At 38.9% G+C, this 16,730-nt stretch overlaps 1 long non-coding RNA gene across 1 annotated transcript; it reads left to right on the top strand.

Annotated features, from left to right (window-relative positions):
* The first annotated feature begins 9,126 nt into the window (after window positions 1-9,126).
* Window positions 9,127-15,714, top strand: LOC123651883. The gene is made up of 2 exons (XR_006740861.1): window positions 9,127-9,157; window positions 15,610-15,714. It is a non-coding gene; the product is annotated as an uncharacterized LOC123651883 (long non-coding RNA).
* The last annotated feature ends 1,016 nt before the right edge of the window (window positions 15,715-16,730 follow it).

The following is a 16,730-nucleotide window of genomic DNA, read 5'->3' as shown; positions in this document are numbered from 1 at the left end:
ATATAAAGCTTCCCTGTGCAATATAAAGCTATTGATGGAGCAACAAATACATACACTTCAATTTTGGTTCATGGTATTTTAAAAGGTACTGAGTTAGAAGACAGCAGAATTGGTGTCTAATCTTAGCTCTGTCACATTCACCTAGTGATGTCAGACATCTCTGCTTTGTTTCCTATTCCTAATGAAGACAAGCTTCTTACAAGAATGTCATGAAAAAGCTGAAAAGCCGGCTGTACAATACCCTTACAATTCATGCACAGTTTTCAGAATAGAAAATTAGAAAAAAGCATTATTAAAGGGAATAAAAAATATATATTCAGCAGTAAAAAAAAATTTTCCAGCTCTAGTATAAAACTTGAGTTCTCTGGGAGTCATAAAACAAACAGTTTGATAAGGCTAGTCTGCAGGAAAAATGGACTATTATCTCAATTTAATAAATTTATATTGGTTATTTAAATCAGTATGATTTATTCCTCATTAGTCTGTTTTATTTCAAAATTTCAGTAAGATATCATTCAAGCATATGATGCCAAATTATAATATTTTGTGTGTAATTTCAGATAATTTTAGGAAAAGCAAAGCCCCTCAAAAACTTTCATTACAAAAATAAATAATTTCAGAGTATTTTGGTAGCATAAATTTACTTTGTGTTGTGGCATTTTATATTAAACATAACTCAAACCCTCCTTTCACACTGTAACTTGAACAACAGCATACTATTTGTAGAAAATTATACACATCAAATAATTCCTAGAATATAAAAAAAATCTTATATGAGATTTAAAAGAGAAACTAAAGGTTACTCACCACACTATGTCTTAGGTCAATATCTTTCAGGTATATTATCAGCTGCTGCTCTCTTAAAGTTGAGTAGACTTGAGAAAGCTGATGAATTGGATTGTAGACGCTTTAGTGTGACTCTTATATGCAGGTCTTTCTCTCACCAAGAGAAGCTTTTTTTTTTTTTTTTGTTACAGATGTCATCACTTCCAATTATCTGGATCACAACTATAGTACCAGAATAACAGATACCCCCATTGGGTGGTGCCCATTCTTAAGATTTAGATCATTAGACATTAACAGAAATACCGTATGGGGCTGGGAAAGATAATGATGCAAAGATTTCTAACAAATATTAAATTGCAATTCTAAATTCTGACTGGGTTAATTAATTTGTATTATAAAATATTGATTTCAATGATTTATGGTGAAGTCATCATTTTAAATAAAACATCATCATGGCTAACAGCAAGACACCCATGAAAATCACACATGGTGTCAAAATAAGCCAAGGGGAAATCATTTGGGCAAAAATAAAAAGGATCCCAAGACAATTTTATAGAAAAGATTCCTTTATTAACTTTTGGCTGAGAATATGTTTTCAGAAAACTACTCAAAGACCATGGGGATTCCTGCAACAGAGAGGAGTTGTCAGGTCTGCTCCAAACACGAAGACAAGAGGAGAAACAGCCCAGAGATAGAAGACCCTGACGACGCCTGGCCATGCTAGCAGTCAGCAGCTGTCATTGCTGCAGGTTGCCCAGGACCAAACCAGAGAGGGTTGGACCCACCATCTGTCCATCATCCAGATATCATTGCTGACATGTACACATAAGGAACTATTTGACATTGAAACTGGGTCTCAGAACTGTTGGACATTGAAATTGGGATTCAAACGTTTTTTTGTTATTATATGTTTATTTCTAACAAAAAATAAAAAATAAAACATCATGGAAAATAAAAACTGAAAATAAGTATATGTTTATAACCATATTATTGATACATTATTCTGAGGATTATAATGAATCATATTATGTTATTCTTACTTTGCAAGCCATTTTCAACTAATCCTCATCAATCCTTGTCATCTTTTTAAAAAAAACAGATATAGTGCTTTTTGTAAAGATGTTAAAAATATTTTGAGAAAATGCTCTTAGTATATAATTAATTTTTAGGGCTTCAAATGTGAAATAGTTCAAACCTTTATGTAACTTACATTTTATTCATGCATTTTAATTTTCAATAATAAAACATTTGATAAGCACTAACTATATGTAGACTTTAAATATATTATTCCACTGACTTTTCATAGCAATCCTTTCAATAAATACAGTCACTAGCCCCATTTTCACACGAGGACACTGAGCTTTGGAAAGTAAAGAAAATGGAATCCAACAAAGGTTTTTATGACTCCAGAGTCATTTTTATTCTTACTCAGTTTCCCCCTAGAAACACAGCCCTTCTTTGAACTCCAGTCTTCTTGACTTTATTTTTTATTAAATATATTTTTAAAAAATATTATTTTTAAAAAATATATTTTTTTTAAATATATATATTTTAAAAATATATTATTTTTTAAAAATATATTTTGATTATTTTACAGAGAGGAAGGGAGAGGGGCAGAGCTAGAAACGTTGATGAGAGAGAAACATCTATCAGTTGCTTCCTGCACACCCCTTACCCGTGATGTGCTCACAACCAATGTACATGCCCTTGACCGGAATCAAACCTGGGATCTTTCAGTCCACAGACCGACGCTCTATCCCCGGAGCCAAACCAGTTTCGGCCAGTCCTCTTGCCTTTAGTTTGCCTCGCCCTTTGCAGCTGCTTTGCTCAGGTCTGGACTCTTGTGTTCCCCACCTGATGATTGAGGACCTGCTCCAAAACCGAATGGAGGCATAATGCTGCCACCTATCTGATTTCAGATATGGCCACACTCTGGTCTCCATCTATTGGATCAAGGCCCTTTGAATGCCCTTGATGTACCTAGGATTCACTTAAGCAGCTTATCCCCCAACTAAAGTCCCAGAATTGGATCAGTTCTCTGAGCTCTGGTCCTATCCAGGCTTCATGTTATCCCTTTCTCTCCTGACATTGCCGAGGTGTGACTCTACACATGTAAAGAGCCAGTCCAAGCTTAAATATTAGTCCTGTTCTGGGAAGTCCTCTACAGTAGGCAAATATCACATAATTTTAGAAGTGTTAGAGACAGACTGCAGATATGAAACAGGTTGATAAAAATTTTGAAAATCATGAATGTTTTCTGTGGTTTAAGACGAAAGGGCCCACTTTAATGGTTAACGAATACAAGGAGGCAGATTTGAGCTAAACTTGGCTATTATTATTGTTAAAATAAGGAATCAAGTACCTTCTAAGTAGTTAGTTCCCCCATCGCTGGAAGTGTTCAAGTAGAGACTAGGTAAGCATTTATTGGGGAGATTAATATAGAGATTCATACATGACAGGATTGAACAAATGACCAAGAGGTCCCTATTGATGGTAAAAATCTATTGTTTTGATTTTTTTAAAGACCTCTTCTGATGAAGTCTACACAGGGTATGTGTGTATATTTTCTTTATTATACTTACTCTGTTGAGAGAAATGAGAATTGGAAATGGAAATGGTTTTATAAACACTTTTTTGTTGTAATTATAATCATTGTAATTTGTACATTTTCTCCACTTTGGGGGGTAAGTTTAACAGAATTAGCAGCTTTCCAGGAGTGATGCAATTAGTTTGTTCACTGTCTTCCTCCGATATAAGTATTGAAGAATAAATTGTCATATTAAAGACACCACGGTATTAAGCTAATTTCACACAAAAATAAAGCAAACAATTTAGATGTTTGTTCATTCAAAAAATGCATTGAGTACCTACTATCCGCCAGGGACTGCATTAATCACTAGATGATCAAGACATGATCTCTGTCCTCAAATTTAACATATAATTAGCAGGCGTCTTCAAACTACGGCCCTCGGGCCACATGCGGCCCGCAGAAGAGTCTGATCCGGCCCACCAGGTTTTTTGGGCAGTGAGGGCAGCCGAGGTGTTACAGTAGGAATTAGTAGTTCATATAGTCCGGCCCTCCAGCTCTCTGAGGGACCGTGATCTGGCCCCCACTTTAAAAAGTTTGAGGACCCCTGAATTACAGTATGATGTGACAGGCATTATAATAAAGACTAGAGGCCCCTTGCAGGAAGATTCCTACAATAGGGCTTTCTGCTGTGGTCTCTGCTGCCCTGCCTGCATCCCTCCCTTCTCCACAGCCCCACCAGCTTCTCTCCCTTCTCCCCCACCCCACCTGCTTCCCTTCCTTCTCTGTCACCCGCTTGCTTGCTTCTCCACAGCTTCACTTCCTTCTGCAGCCTTTGGCTTCTTTCTATGATGTGTTCAGTCTTCGCTCTGGCCTGGATATGCAAATTAACTGCCATCTTGGTTGGGTTAATTTGCATACTCACCCCTGATTGGCTGGTGGGTGTGGCTTGTGGGTGTAGCAAAGGTATGGTCAATTTGCATGTTTCTCTTTTATTAGAGAGGACATGAACAAAGGCTTATAAAAGCACAAAGAAGTGATTAAATTTCCCGGGAGTTGTTGGAAGATATTTTACAGAGAATTTGAAATGTTCTCAAGGATGATTATGAGTTTTCCATGGGAGAAGATGAGAAAGGACAGAAGGAACAGCATGTGCAAAGACACAGAGGCAATAGACAGACTATGTGCTAGTGGAAGGAGAGGGAAAATGGGAGAGGACTCTAAAGAAGTAAGTTAGTTTCAAATTATGGAAGGCTTTTGTATGCATGCCAAGGTGTTTTATCTTGTAGTCCCCTCCAAACCCGTATGTGCATTAGCAATATTTTTGTGTCCTTCAAATTTTTTAAGGGACTACTTGACCTTCCCACAACGAAGAGACACATCTGCCAAGATTTGGCACATGATTTATCTGAACCATCAGGCCATGGCACTGCAGGCATTAGATAGAAGGAAATCATTTAACGAATAAGAGGACTCAGGGTTATCTGGGCACAAGAGGCTGATATCACAGTGACAGAGAAGAGCTGAGCACAGCTTTTTTCTTTGAATAGCTCAGCTTTTCTTAGCACTCTCAAGTTCTCTGAAGCCAGGTTCTGACAACCTACTATTTGCCTCACATTTGGGAAGAATAAAGAGACATGTGTTGTTTCCTCTTGCTTTATGGGAGGTTTAATTTGAGACTGATAAGTTTTTCCTTCTGTTTGTTCAATTAGAATTAGTATCGACTTGAAGAAATTTCTAGGGCTTGAAAATACAGCCACAGTTCTCCTAATTCCATTTTTTCCCCAACAATTAAATGGTGTCTGTTTTGACAATTGACTTAATGTTTTTTCTTTTTTAGGAGGTCACTGAGAGCAAGGGCTTCTATCCCCTTGGAGTTTAGATGTGTCAGCCTTCTAGCATGTGGATGTGCTTACCAACTGAGAAGTTCTCTGAACTCCATAGTTTGGGGATTTTTATGAATGCTTCCTCCTGTAGGCATAATTTATTATTAATTCAATCTCCAAACCCTCTCTGTTCCCCAGAGGATGGGGGAAGTTGACTTACTTTTTTGCTTTAAGCTCTTCTGTGGGATATTGAGCTACTGAGTTCTTCCTAATCTGTCAGAGAAAACTTTCCCTCTTCCCTTTCCTGAACTTACGTATAGTTTCAGACTATGACAAAAATGCTTCAAAGGACAACATATACCGTATTTTTCGGACCATAAGACGCTCCGGACCATAAGACGCACCAGTTTTTAGAGAAGGGAAATGAAGAAAAAAAGATTCTGAAACAAATAGTGTCCTAAAATATTTTATGTGCATTAAAACCCAACATCACAGTCATAAACACATGTAATCAACCCTGTAAAGTAAACAGCAGCATTTAGAACCATTTTAGAGCTGGGCAAGCACACAGAGACCACACAGAGCCGGGCAAGTAAAAAAACTTTTTTTTTAAAGTATATGTGTAGGCTATATTTGGACCATAAGACGCAGGGACTTTTTCCCCCCACTTCTGGGGGGAAAAAAGTGCGTCTTATGGTCCGAAAAATACGGTAAGAACTGTTGAATTTTCCTAAGTTTTTTGTTTGTTTGTTTGTTTGTTTGTTTGTTTTGTTTTTTTGTAATGTGCAGTTCTTTATTTTTCTTTCTTCATTACTATACATGATGATTTCACTTCCTGGATGCATATTTAGAAATATCCATGTAAAAGAATAAAATTCTTCAAGTTAGTTATGACAAATGGCATAATCTTTGTCCACTCAAGTTGGAACTTCTTTTCCTGTTCATAAGCAACATTGTCCTTTTTGAGAACAGGCACTTAAAGGAATGCACTCTTATCAATTCTCTCTTTAACATATTTAACAAGTTCCTTTAAGCAATGGGGCACTGCAATAACACTGCTCTTTTTAAGTTTGAGTAATCTTACTGCTAAGAAAATATTGAAAACATGAACAAAAAATAATTAGAATTCACTCAATGAAATTTTTAAAAAGTTGGCAAGAATTTTGGGATCCCTTTCTTCAGAAAGTTTGACTTCAATGCATCAAATATATTGCAGATTGTCTAATAGTATTTGTCAAAGAGAGTCAACGAGCTTTTTAATGTGAGAGAATTGAATAATTATGAATGCCAAAAAAAATCACAAAAATAATTTAATCATTGTTTGAATAGAATAAAAATGGAAGATTAAATGGCCATCTCTATCCCAATCATGGCTCTGTGGCCTACTGTCCATTAAAAAGAGGTTGTGGAAAAAAAATAAAAAGAGGTTGTGTATGGAGACAACCTTTATTTTCTTTCTTTTATTTTTTATTTTTGGTACTATTACAGATGTCTCCCATTTTCCCCTCTTTGCCCACCTCCACCCAGGACCCTTTCCTGGCCTTCACCACTCCTTTGTCTATGTCCATGGGCTATTTATATATGTTCTTTGGCTACTTTATTTACCTTATTTTATTCTGGCCAAGGGAACCCACCCATGCACAAATTCATGCACCAGGCCTCTAGTTAACTATAACAACTGTGTCACCCAATATAACATGTTAATAATAGAGGGAACTGTGCAAAGGGTGAGTGTATGGGAACTCTGAGCTATTTGCTCAATTTTCTATAAATCAAAAACTCTTCAGAAAAAGGAAGTCCATTACTTAAAATAGTTAATGGAGATATTTTTTATATGGCAGGCCAGTACAATTCTCAGTTTAAAAAAGAAGTTTAAGAATTGAATTGGGGTGTGGGGAGAGGGGGCAATGGTAAGATATGTACACATATAATATCTTAATAAAAAATGAAAAAAATAAAATACAAAAAAATAAATAAAATTTTTTAAAAAGAATTGAATTGAGAATTAGAGAGATGACTTAATGCAGCAAAATTCTGAGTCAAATAAGATTTCTTTGATCATCTATTGTCACTTTCCACAGTGATTTATATTATGCATTGTCTTATTTTATTTTCATTGATCTCTGAGGTAAATATTATTTCTATCTTTTAAGTGAGAGGCAGAAGCTTGGACTTATGAAGTTACTGATTCAAGTTTATTCAACCACTGAGTGGACGCAGCCAGAATTTAAATATATGTCTTTTATATCTATGTTTTTTCCCCCCTCAATGTCATGAAAAATGTCATAGAACAGAAGCAGAAAATTCAACTAAAAACACATTTGCTAAGGTTGAGGCCCTGTGTTGGAAGGTATGAGATTATAGAGAAGGTCAGGCATTGACCCTGACCTTGATAAATGTATGCTCTAGTGAGAGAGACAGTCAAATGTGATTTAGGATACTACCAGGTGCATTGGAATACTATGGAAAGGCAGTTGTGACTGTTTAACCTGCACACAACATTCTTATGGGTGGTGAGAAATTTCAAGGTCAGGTTCTACACTTACATGCAATCTCTGCAGATTGGAAGATTACTTCTTTTAACCTGAGGGAGAACTGAAGGATAGGATTCTTGGTTTCTTTTCAGGTGTGAATTAGATGACACTCACAAATGATAAAGCTGAGAATCTTTTATCTAGTATAAAGGTGTCTGCCTATAGTTTTTCAACTATAAATGCTTTCCTTGCTACCAAGTGGTTCAGCTGACAATGTGATTATAAGCTTGGATTCAGTAAACTCTTATTTTTCATTAATTAGAGTGTGATGATATAATAATTATCTGTATAGATCATTCACTTCCTATATGCCAGGAATCATGTGTTTTAAAAACATTATCTCATTAATCTTTACAACAATCCTAAAGTGGGACCCTTTTAACCCCTATTTTACAACTGAGGAATCTGAAACAAATAAATGTAATACTTGCCCAAGGTTACCTAGCCATAGTAGGAAAGGCATAATTTGAACAGGAATGTGACTCCAGAAAGCATCTTATAGTAATTACTAGAGGCTTGGTGCTAGGATTCATGCACATTGATAGGAAAATAATTAGAAGGTGACTGGTGTGGCAGGATGGGCAAGAGGAGCTGGACATACCCTGGAGCCAACCTCCCATAGTTCCTCCACAGCTGGCTGCACTTGGCTTGGCACCATGGCTTGAAGAACATCTGCACAGTGAGCAAGGTCCCTCAGGCAGGTGGGGTCCCTGAGCTTGGCCTGCAGTGATCAGGCCCAAACCGGCTCTCCGACATCCCCCAAAAGGTCCCAGATTGCAAGAGGGTGGTTCTCAGGTGACACACCCCAGAATCAGGCTCCTGCATTGAGCATCTGCTCCCTGGTGGTCATTGCACATCATAGCTACTGGTCAGATGGTTGGGCAGTCAGGTGGTTGCTTAGGCTTTTATATATAGAGATGTTTCATTTCTCAACAGAAACTGTGCAGGCCAGATGGAAGTGGCAAGAAATATTCAAAATGATGAAAAGCAAGAACCTACAACCAAGATTACCAGCAAAGCTATCATTCAGAATTGAAGGTCAGATAAAGAACTTCACAGACAAGAAAAAGCTAAAGGAGTTCATCACCACCAAACCAGTATTATATGAAATGCCGAAAGGTATTCTTTAAGAAGAGGAAGAAGAAGAAAAAAGTAAAGATAAAAATTATGAACAACAAATACATATCTATCAACAAGTGAATCTAAAAATCAAGTGAATTAAAAATCTGAGGAACAGAATAAACTGGTGAATATAATAGAATCAGGGGCATAGAAAGGGGGTGGACGACAATTCTCAGGGGAAAAAGGGTGCCTAGGATGTGGGAAAAGACTGGACTAAAATCATACACCTATGGATGAGGACAGTGGGGGGTGGTAAGGGCAGAGGGTGGGGTAGGGAACCGGGTCGGGGGGAGCTATGGGAGTAAAAAAAAGAAGAACATCTGTAATAATCTGAACAATAAAAATTTATTTAAAAAAAAAGAGTGAGGACAAATCACATGTATCAGTGGACTGCCTGCTCAGTGTGCATGTGCTCCTAGATCCTGTGCATGCATACCCTCCTGCAGGGGTAAAAACATTTGCTGTCCGCCTCCCTAGTGTGCTTTGCATTCTATCAGGACCCCTGATTTTGGGGGCTTGCTTTACTTTTTACAGTAATCATTATAAAACAATATAAATGTCCTTAACACCACTACACCGTACACTTAAAGATGATTAAGCCCACCCAGTGTGATTCAGTGGTTGAGCATCAACCTATGAACCAGGAGGTCACAGTTCAATTCCTGGACACATGCCTGATCTTTGGGTAGTGGTGTACAGGAGGCAGGTGATCAATGATCCCCTCTCATCACTGATGTTTCTATCTCTCTCCCTCCCTCTCTGAAATCAATAAAAGCGTATTTTTAAAAAATGGCTATAATGGCAGGCTCGGAGCAGCAGCAGCCAGGCCTGGAGTGACCAGGCCCTGAGCGGCAGGGCCCGGAGCAGCTGGGACAGAAGCATCCAGGCCTGGAGTAGCAGCAGCCAGGCCCGGAGCGGCAACAGCTGGGCCCGGAGCAGCCAGGCTCGGAGCAGCAGCGGCCAGGCCCAGAGCAGGCAGGCCGGGAGTGGCCAGGCCAAGAGCAGCTGGGCCCGGAGCAGCCGGGCACGAAATAGCCAGGTTGGGAGCAACTAGGCCAGGAGCAGCAGCATCCAGGCCTGGAGCATCAGTGGCCAGACCCAGAGCAGCTGGTTGTGGAGTGGACCAGAGCAACAGAGGCCAGGCCCAGAACAGCTCGCTCCTCGCCTGCCCATGCCCCAGGGCTGCCTCTCAGACATGGCTGGAAACTTTTGGGGGAACTTGAGGGTCTGCTGAATCAAGTGATGAAGGCTTAGATCTGGATGTGTTGAGTTAGTATAGGGCTGGGGTGTTGATGTGTGAGTGCCTTGTGTGGGGTCTGGATGAGGTTAGTTGATCTATTTGGAAGTGTCTTTTGTGTGAAGTGTATCCTTGGGCATGTGGAGGTATTATTGATTTGAGAAAATGCTAAGTAATTGATGTACTTCCTGAAAAATTTAAAGATCTGAAAGTTTAAGGTCTCTTGCCAAAAAGAGGTTTTAAAGCTAACACATTAATTTTAATGGAGAAAGGGGAGGACAAGCCCTTCCCACCCAGAACAGGTAATCCAATTCCAGCCAGCAGCCATCTTTAAACAATGTGTCCATTTACATTTGAATGGCTACACCTTTTGATAGCCTAAGGGCAAGTTTACATGTAAACAAGTTTGCTTCTCAGTTCCCAGGGCAGAAAAAACAAGGTTTAAAATTATTAGATTTTAAAATTTATTCTTAAAAATATAAAAGTTTATTAATTAAAACAACAACAACAACAACAACAAAAGGAAATTAAAAAACCTAATGAACAATATTAACTGTTGATTATAATAGAATCAGAGATACGGGAGGGGAGTGGACTGACAATTCTCTGAGAAAGGGGGAGTGGTGGATGTGGGAAGAGACTGAAGATAAACTGTGCACCTATGGATGAGGACAGTGGGGGATGGGGAAAGGGCAGAGGGTGGGGTGGGAACCTGGTGGAGGGGGGAAGAAATGAGGAACCTTTGTAATAATATGAACAATAAAGATTGATTTTAAAAAAATGGCTATAATGGTAAACTTTATGTTATGTATATTTTTATACAATAAAAAATAAAATAAGTTAGTTAAAGCCACTCATTTAAAGGGATTTCTAAATTTAACTTAAGCTTTCTAAATTCATCCCCTCTCCTTTTTTCTCTCCAAAGATGACCTCTAGGTATACAGGTAGAAGGGTTCACCCTTCATGATCGTGTGACATTGGTGAGTAAAAAGCCCCACACCTACGTTGATCCATGTATATGCACTGCCTGCTATATATCCACAAATATTTGATTTATTTCTGATCTTTGGCATGAAATTAATGGCCTATTTGGTATTCACTCAGTTTCCAGTGTCCTTTTCTTGATTTAGTTTCTTTTGTCTCTAGGTATTACAGTTTACTCTCTATTTCCACCACATTCTCCAACCAGGCCCTGGCCTTGGCTGTCCACTGTTCATGCCTTTGCTGCATGATCTATTTATTATCAGTTCATGCCGAAACACTGCCCCTCAACTCAGAGTTCCCAGCATAAGGAAACCCAGGGCACTTGAGAGAGCAAACTGAACTCTCTACCTTACCAGGCCACGCAACTATTCAATAGCTTAACTATGCTAACCTTCCCTTTTGTACAGAGCCATGCAAAACAGAGGTTTACTTCCAAAGTCCCAAATTGGGTTCATGGCAAGAACTCCTTTGCTCTTGCAGCTGAAGGGTAAAAAAGATATACAAATCAATGATGATTGACTGTCTCTATTGCCTTAAGAGCATGTATCTAAAGGCTTTTCTGTTTTCAGTGTATGTCCTCTTGGCCTTAGATCCAATGACACTGAATATAGTCAAGTACACATTTAATAAAAACCTACAGTTCTGGCAGCAGCTGTCCAGAAAATACACAAAATGAATTTTTTAAAATATATTTTATTGATTTTTCACAGAGAGGAAGGGAGAAGGATAGAGAGCTAGAAACATTGATGAGAGAGATACATCGACCAGCTGCCTCCTACACACCCCCTACCGGGGATGTGCCCACAACCAATGTACATGCCCGTGACCGGAATGGAACCTGGGATCCTTGAATCCGCAGACCGACGCTCTATCCACTGAGCCACACCGGTTTTGGCCACAAAATGAAATTTGAATTCCCTACCATCACAAGTCACTACATATACAGGCAGCAGTCCTAAATTCTTAGCTTGCTGGAATTAAGATTTAGTTTACCTTTTGTAACACATCACTCTATTAAAGCAAATTTGATGATCAATGAATTGATATGGAAAATGAGACATGTTTTGGGGGCTAGCAATCTGAATCTGTGCAGTAACCTAATGTACATTCTTGATAGCCTATAATTAAGTCACTGACCCTTTCTCCACAATCTGGTCTTGAAAGACCGGTTTATCTAAGAATTACTCCCATTTTACCAAGACCCTAACATGAACAATGCCCAGATGGGGTTATCAGCACTGGCGCCAGGCCAGGCCTTTAGGTGTGGTCTCACGGCCCCTGTCCCAGCACATGGGGCTTTTTGCAAAGCCCACAAAAGGTCTGGAAGTCCCACTTATATTTGGGGGACAAAGAAACCAAAGGGTGTAAAGGAAGAGCTTCCTCCATATTGGTTTGCTCAGGATTTGGAGAGAAATAGTCTCCCCTGAGTGCTGTACTAGTACATGCGAAACATCAGAAAATAAATGTTTTTTCCCTATGTCTCTGGCACTCCTATGTATTTTTCAATCACCTGGTAAATTCTGTAACATAAAAAATGGTTCCCTGACCGAGAACTTTCCCCCTGGAGGCACCGCTGTGCGAGATCAGGCCAGTAGGCCCACTCAACCCAGCCCATGATGACGGGAAAGCACGCTCCAGTGATTTACTGGGTTCCAGTCCTCATCAGGCCAGGCAACCGGGGCCCCTGCTAGTGCTCCAGTAAACTCGGAGGAAGACAGGAAAACACTTTTCTGAAACCAGACATCTGACTGGAGAGTTTCTCCCCCCCACACCTCCCCAACAGTGGGTGCGGGTCAAAACTCAGACTGACTGGTGTGTGAAAGTGAGTGACGTGCAAGCTGCTTTGTGTTGTCCTGTGTCTCTGTTAACTGGGAGGGGATTGTGCTGTCTGGCTGCAAGTATGGGAAGTCGTTCCTTGAAACCTGCTGTGCTAGAATGTATGCTAAAGAAAATGAAAAAGGGCCCACACTGCCGCCTGAAATGCAGATGTCTCTCTGCGAAATCAGGGGCCCCCAGCTTATGACCAAGGATGGCAAACATGAGAGTTGTTTGTTGACGTTTTATGTCCCTTTGTTGTTTAATTTGTTTAAAGAGGAGGCAAGTCCCACTTTGAAGGAAGCATAGTTGTGTGTGGTGAGGCTAAGCATGTGACAGATTGCAGGATGTCCCAGCAGCTGCCAAGAATCCTTATTCTTGGAGATAATCTTGCTCTTTCTGTTCCGGGGATTAGCTCACCAGAAACTCTTAGCTAGTGATACTTCGGACTTTATGTCTGTAAAGGAAGGACTTTAATTTGCTCTTCCCTGATTTATAATTTTCTGTGCTGGGTTAAAAATTTTAAGATTCTGCCGAAACCGGTTTGGCTCAGTGGATAGAGGGTTGGTCTGCGGACTGAAAGGTCCCAGGTTCGATTCCGGTCAAGGGCATGTACTTTGGTTTCGGGCACATCCCCAGTGGGGGAGTGCAGGAGACAGCTGGTCGATGTTTCTCTCATCGATGTTTCTAGCTTTCTATCCCTCTCTCTTCCTCTCTGTAAAAAATCAATAAAACATATTTAAATTTTTTGTTAAGATTCCAAGACTATTCTCAAGAGTTGTAAAAGGGTCATAAAGATCTCAGGAAAGTTTAAACAAAGAACAACTAGCTAGTTTGTAGCTTGCTTGTAACTAACAGACCCTTATCTCCCTTGCTAAGGACAGAGTAAAAGGTTAATGCAGAAAGGGATGGGAAGAGGGGGAAAGATAAGAACAGGAAAAAAAAGGTCATTTTACTCTTAAGCAGACAAGCAAGAGGTTTCTGGCTCCGAGCCTAGCTGAATGAGATAGCTGAGTGTTTCTTAAACTACATCAGAACATTCTGCAGAGGAACTTAAAGATATAATATCTTATTGGCCTGACTAAAAGGATTAATTCTGTTGTCAAGACCAAATCTTTATTGTTACAACCGGTTTAAGTTTTAATAATCTTTATATCTGACAGCTTTTCCTAACATTTCAAGAATTTAACTTAGAGATAGCTTTGTGACATCTCAAGGGCCCTGAGGTGACACAAAGATTTATTCTCTCTCCCAAAAAAGAAATATTTTGAACTACATTAGACCAATGCAATATACTTGAAATTACATAAGGAAGTACTAGTAAGCTATACAGGCTGGGTTGGGTAACAAGATTAAAGCTTCCATTTTAATGGACAGTTCTCGCTCCGGAGCATAGGATCCAGATTAGTGTGAATAGAAAGGACAATCAAGGCCGAAACCGGTTTGGTTCAGTGGATAGAGCATCGGACTGCGGACTGAAAGGTCCCAGGTTCGATTCCAGTCAAGGGCATGTACATTGGTTGCGGGCACATCCCCAGTAGGGGGTGTGCAAGAGGCAACTGGTCGATGTTTCTCTCTCATCGATGTTTCTAGCTCTCTATCCCTCTCCCTTCCTCTCTGTAAAAAATCAATAAAAATATATTAAAAAAGAAAGAAAAGAAAGGACAATCATGGTTATTCGTCAAGAAAATGCTTTAGGTAATAATTGGCTTTAAAAATACAAAAGTTGTTAAGATATAATAAATAGATATAACTAAAATGAAGAATTTAGATGAAGCTTTTCATTAATAATTATAATTATGTTAATAATAAAAGTCTAGTCACTCAAGAGGAGACTGACTGTGCTCTCTACTGGAGGAAGGGGCCAGTCCTCGTTCTCTCTATAAAGGCAGAGAAGCCTAAAAGAGAACAAGGGCAGACAGGAATGAGACCCTTGTCCTGCCTTCCCCTCCCGATGCCTCCCAGGATGATCTGAGGAAACAGCCAAGATGATGATTTACAATCCCAGCCCTCCCCCCAACACACACACAGGAGGAGAACTATCTTGATAAGGCTCCAACCACCATGAGGCTACTGTGCCATCAAGAAACCAGCTTTTCTAGGTTGCGAAAGGAGTTGAACCAGTAAAAAAAGAGTTTAAAACTCTGCTGGAAGGCCCACATGGCTCAGCTGATTAGCTAGACTAAAAGAAGGGGGAGCGATTTGAAAGTCAGCTATGGCTATCTGAAAAAGGGAGCACACCTGGCTGGCCCTGGTGTTCTTCCAATAGATGTAAGATTTCCAAACCCGGGAGCCCAGTGGGACTCAGAACCTACGGTAAATAAGGCCTTCAATATTCAGCAAAGCAAAGAAGGGCCTTCTGAATTTACCAAGATTAAAAAATAAAATGAGAAAGTATTCTGGGCCAGACCCTAAGGACCTGTTTGGCCAAGAAATAATGTAAATTACATTTTTTCACCAACAGTTAACCTGACATCTCAAGAAAATGTTAAAAAGGCTTTGGAGCATTGCTGAGTTAAATGATAATCATGTAAATATTAAAAAAAAAAAACAACAACACCTGAAACATTAATTGCTAGACAAGTTTTAATTTGCTTACTCTTAGTTTTTATTACGGAAGTTCTCTTGTACTTCGTTGAAGGTATATTTTCTTGAAAGTAAGAGTGTGCTTAAAGTGTGCTCATAAATGTTAATCTAATAAATGCTGATTGTTTACTTTTTGGTAATCATTGAAAAATTAAGGTTTCTAAAAGTGAAGAATTCTAATACATTTCAAAGAAATTAAAGGTCTGTACAAATTGCTGATGGTATGACAGGAAGAAAGAATATTAGCGTAGAAATACTTAATGGAAGGACTGAGGCATGGTTATGCATTTTTGAAGGCCATAGGAAGAAGGTTTGAAGGTTTGAAAGTATGAAATTTGTGAAGGTTGTGTATGTGATAAGGAAGAAAAGAAAAATGTTAAAAGGAAATTAATTAAATGATACAGGCCAGTAAGCCAGGACAAGCAGAACAGGAAAGCTGAGATATTTAAACAGCAGTTTGCAACCATTTAGAAAACACTGTCTTCCCTAAACCAACGACACTTAAAAGTCAATGATTTGCATTTTGCCTCCCCAGACACAGGGTAAATAGCTTATGCCGAAGTACTCAGGAAGACTGATGGGAGAAATCCAATTAATGTCATTTGCTGTCCACACTCAAGGACAAATGAAGTTAAAAAATAAGCCTTACTTTGGTCACTTCTTTTCTAGTAAAATAATTATGTTATATTAATCAGGTATTTAATAAAAAGACCATCTTTTAATCATAGGAACTAAAGTTTGCTGGCTTATGTTCCTATCTAATACACTTTAATATTTAATCTTTTGGTAAAATCAAGTTTGACAATCCTTCAAAGGTTTGACTTTTTTAAAAACTTCCTTTTGATTTAGAATTGGCTTTAGATCATCCCAATAGGCTCTGAAATACCTCAAAGGTTTGTTTTCTCTCTCATGAAGAAAAGTTTTATGCTGAAGGTACATAGGAACCTTTGTCAAATATAGTTATAACTAATGGTTATTAGTTATATTATAGAATGTTGGGTTTTACAGAAAGGACAACATTCCATGTCTTCTGCATTATAATGAAATCCATAAATGTGTCATTTTAAATTCCTTCTTGTCATTTGGAGACAGTAACTGCTTTGTTATAATACATTCGGAAAAATATTACTCTGAAGAGTCCATGGAAAGGACTGGCAAGGAAAATCAGAAGATCTTAAAGCAGGTTGGTGTATTTTTCTCCTCTGAAATTTGGCAATACTCAATGAATGAATCATGGCAATGCGTTTCTTTGCATAAATTCAATAAGACCGGTTTTCAATGGTGTTTTTATTGACAGAAAATTTTGACTGAAA

This window comes from Pipistrellus kuhlii, unplaced genomic scaffold (assembly GCF_014108245.1).
Source record: "Pipistrellus kuhlii isolate mPipKuh1 unplaced genomic scaffold, mPipKuh1.p scaffold_m20_p_9, whole genome shotgun sequence".
Classification (NCBI taxonomy): domain Eukaryota; kingdom Metazoa; phylum Chordata; class Mammalia; order Chiroptera; family Vespertilionidae; genus Pipistrellus; species Pipistrellus kuhlii.
This window is presented reverse-complemented; position numbering and strand designations above follow the sequence as displayed.